General features: G+C 39.3%; 1 long non-coding RNA gene across 8 annotated transcripts; it reads right to left on the bottom strand.

Moving 5' to 3' along the window:
- Positions 1-474: 474 nt before the first annotated feature.
- Positions 475-4,158, bottom strand: LOC127465408 (uncharacterized). 8 transcript variants are annotated; one of them, XR_007902169.1, is made up of 4 exons: positions 3,643-4,158; positions 3,043-3,516; positions 2,862-3,008; positions 475-1,409 (listed from the first exon to the last, which is right to left on the bottom strand). It is a non-coding gene; the product is annotated as an uncharacterized LOC127465408 (long non-coding RNA). The 8 variants fall into 8 exon arrangements; XR_007902174.1 differs by having other exon boundaries at positions 475-1,318; XR_007902172.1 differs by having other exon boundaries at positions 2,862-2,908; positions 3,179-3,516.
- Between the last annotated feature and the right edge of the window lie 71 nt (positions 4,159-4,229).

Below are 4,229 nucleotides of genomic sequence, written 5' to 3'. Positions count from 1 at the left end.
GGGGCAGAAAAAGGAGATTTTTGGGACGGAAAAATGAAGATTTTTTGGGCGGAAAAATGAAGACTTTTTGGGCTGAAAATAGGATTTTTTGGGTTAAAAAGTGGCAATTTTTGGAGCCCGAAAATGAAGATTTTTAGGAGGGAAAAATGAGGATTTTTGGGGCAGAAAATGAGGATTTTGGGGGCTTAAAAAGTGGCGAATTTTGGAGCCCGAAACGGGAGATTTTTGGTTAAAAACCCGGCGATTTGGGGCAAAAAAATGGAGATTTTTTGGGGGAAAATTCGGGGGTTTTGAGGTGAAAACTCTGAATTTTGGGGTAAAACCGAGACATTTTGAGGCAAAATTCTTCTTTTTTGGGGGGGAAATTGTGGATTTTCGGGCAAAATTCTGTGTTTTTATAGGAAAAAATCCGCATTTTTAGGGGAAAATTCACATTTTTAGGGAAAAATCCGCGTTTTAAGGGAAAAAGACACATTTTCGAGGCAAAAATAAATCCACTTTTTAATGACAGCGACACATTTTAAGGCAAAATCAGACATTTTACAGCAAAAAAATCCACATTTTAAGGCAAAACCCACACATTTTACAGCAAAAAATACACAATTTTAGGCAAAAAAAATGCACATTTTAAGCGAAATGACACTTTTTTAAGGCAAAAATCGACATTTTAAGGCAAAAATCGACATTTTAAGGCACAAATACAATTTTTTAAGGCGAAAAAGTCACATTTTAGGGAGGAAAAGCCCGGTTTTTTTACTATTTCTTTGGTTTTTTAATCCCAAAAATCCCCCTTTTTAACCCGAAATCCCCCTTTTTATGCCCCCATCCCCCCCTTTTTTTGTCCCCTAAAATCCCTTTTTTTAACCCCAAAAATCTTAATTTTTTTTCTCCCAAAAATCTTCATTTTCGGGCTCCAAAAAATCGCGATTTTTTAACCAAAAAAATCCTCATTTTCTACCCCAAAAATCCTCATTTTTCCAACCCAAAAATCCTCATTTTCTACCCCAAAAATCTTCATTTTCGGGCTCCAAAACCCGCGACTTTTTAACCCTCAAAATCCTCATTTTCCGCCCCAAAAATCTCCTTTTTCGGACTCCAAAAATCGCCACTTTCTAACCCCAAAAATCCTCATTTTCTGCCCCAAAAATCTTCATTTTCGGGCTCCCAAATCTTCATTTTTTCTCCCAAAAATCCTCATTTTCAGGTTCCAAAAATCGCAATTTTTTTCTCCCAAAAATCCTCATTTTCAGGCTCCAAAAATCTTCATTTTCCGCCCCAAAAATCTTCATTTTCTGCCCCCAAAATCCTCATTTTCGGGCTCCAAAAATCGCCATTTTTTAACCAACACAATCCTCATTTTCTGCCCCAAAAATCTTCATTTTCTGCCCCAAAAAATCTTCATTTTTTTTCTCCCAAAAATCCTCATTTTCCGCCCCAAAAATCTCCTTTTTCGGACTCCAAAAATCGCCACTTTCTAACCCCGAAAATCCTCATTTTCTGCCCCAAAATCCTCATTTTCTACCCCAAAAATCCTCATTTTCAGGCTCCAAAAATCGCGATTTTTTACCCCAAAAATCCTCATTTTCTGCTCCAAAAATCGCCACTTTTTAACCTCCGAAAACCCTCATTTTCTGCCCCAAAAATCCTCATTTTCCGCCCCAAAATCCTCATTTTCCACCCCAAAACCCCCTCATTTCCCACCTTCAAAAATCGCCTTTTTTTACCCCAAAAATCCCCATTTCTACCCCAAAAAAACCCTCATTTTTCTGCCCCAAAATCCCTCATTTTTCACCCCCGATTTTGGTTCAAAAATCCCCATTTTTGGTTCAAAACCCCCCATTTTTGACGAAAAACCCCCAATTTTAACCCCAAAATCCCCATTTTCGACCCAAACCCCCCATTTTTGACCCCAAAACCTCCGATTTTTGACCCCAAACCGCCGTTTTTTCCCCCAAACCCCCCTTTTTAACCAAAACCCGCCGATTTCGCCCCAAAACCCGCCGCCTTTGGCGCCCCCTGGCGACCCCTTGCCAGAAAAAAAAAAAACCAAAAATCGACTTTTTGGCCCCAAATTTCGGGGGATTTCCAGGCCACGCCCCCCTCGGATCAAACCACGCCCCCTCACATCAAACCACGCCCCCTTTTAGCCCCTCCCCCTTCAAACCACGCCCACAACCCCCCGAATTCTTTCGATTTTGGGCCATTTTTGCCCAATTTCGCCCTTTTTTGGCCGATTTTCACCCAATTTTTTGGGCGCGGCCACGCCCGCTCAAGCCCTGCCCACTTCTTTTGCCCCTCCCACTTAAGCCACGCCCCCAACCCCCCCTCGAACCTTTTTTCTCCCCAATTTTTGGGCGACTTCCCCAAAAACCTTCATTTTCTGCCCCAAAAATCCTCAGGTTTGACTCCAAAAATCGCCACTTTTTAACCAAAAAATCCGCATTTTTTGGCCCCAAAAATCGCGATTTTTTAACTCCAAGAATCCTCAATTTTCTACCCCAAAAAATCCTCATTTTCTGCCCCAAAAATCCTCATTTTTTTTGCCCCCCAAAATCCTCATTTTCCGCCCCAAAAATCTCCTTTCTTGGTCTCCAAAAATCGCGATTTTTTTACCCCAAAATCCTCATTTTTCCACCCCAAAAAAATCTTAATTTTTTTACCCAAAAATCTTCATTTTTCTACTCCAAAAATCGCGATTTTTTACTCAAAAAATCCTCATTTTCTGCCCCAAAAATCTTCATTTTAAACCCCAAAAATCCTAATTTTTCCACCCTAAAAATCTTCATTTTTAACCCCAAGAATTTTCATTTTTAACCCCAAAAATCTTCATTTTTTTCCCCCAAAAATCATCCATTTTCAACCCCAAAAACTCCTCATTTTCCACCCCAAAAATCTTCATTTTTCTGCCCTAAAAATCTTAATTTATCTGCCCAAAAATCTTAATTTTTCTGCCCAAAAATCTTCATTTTTCCACCCCAAAAATCTTCATTTTTCTGCCCAAAAAAATCCTCATTTTCTGCCGTAAAAGTCCTCATTTTTGACTCATTTTTCCACCCCAAAAATCTTCATTTTTGACTCATTTTTCTACCCCAAAAATCTCCCTTTTCCACCCCAAAAATCCTCATTTTTCCACCCCAAAAATCCTCATTTTTAACCCCAAAAATCTCCATTTTTCCACCCCAAAAATCCGTATTTTCCGCTCCAAAAATCCTCATTTTTGCCCCTTTTTTTCCCCAAAAAATCTTCATTTTTCTCCCCCAAAAATCTCCATTTTTCCACCCCAAAAATCCTCATTTTCCTACCCCAAAAATCCTCCCTTTTCCACCCCAAAAATCTTCATTTTTCTACCAAAAAATCCTCGTTTTTCCACCCCAAAAATCTTCATTTTCACACCCCAAAAATCTTCATTTTTCTGCCCAAAAAATCCTCATTTTCTGCCTTAAAAATCCTCATTTTTGACTCATTTTTCCCCCCCAAAAATCTTCATTTTTCCACCCCAAAAATCCTCATTTTTGACTCATTTTCCCCCCCCAAAATCTTCACTTTTCCACCCCAAAATCCTCATTTTCCCACCCCAAAAAATCTTCATTTTTCCACCCTAAAAATCCTCATTTTCTGCCTTTAAAAATCCTTATTTTTGACTCATTTTTCCCCCCCAAAAAATCTCATTTTTCAGCCCCAAAAATCTTCATTTTTCCACCCCAAGATTCTTAATTTTTCTCCCAAAAAATCTCCCTTTTCCACCCCAAAAAATCTTCATTTTTCTACCAAAAAATCTTCATTTTCCCGCCCCAAAAATCTTCATTTTTCTGCCCTAAAAATCTTAATTTATCTGCCCAAAAATCTTCATTTTTCTGCCCTAAAAATCTTAATTTATCTGCCCAAAAATCTTCATTTTTCTGCCCAAAAATCTTCATTTTTCCGCCCTAAAAATCTTAATTTTTCTGCCCAAAAATCTTAATTTTTCCGCCCAAAAATCTTCATTTTTCCGCCCTAAAAATCTTAATTTATCTGCCCAAAAATCTTCATTTTTCTGCCCGAAAATCCTCATTTTTTCCACCTCCAAAGTCTCATTTTTCAGCCCCAAAATCTTCATTTTTCGCCCGATTTTCGCCGGATTTTCACCAAAATTTCGTGGAATTTTTTCGTGGGCGTGTCCTCTCCCTTCAGCCCCGCCCCCCGGGCCCTATGGACCACGCCCCCTGGCCCCACCCCCTGTAGGTGACCCC

The sequence above is a fragment of the Manacus candei genome, unplaced genomic scaffold, assembly GCF_025592945.1.
Source record: "Manacus candei isolate 608988 ecotype Guabito, Panama unplaced genomic scaffold, ASM2559294v1 h1tg000381l, whole genome shotgun sequence".
Taxonomy (NCBI): Eukaryota; Metazoa; Chordata; class Aves; order Passeriformes; family Pipridae; genus Manacus; species Manacus candei.
Note: the sequence above shows the minus strand (reverse complement) of the source record. Positions and strands in the feature narration are given on the sequence as shown.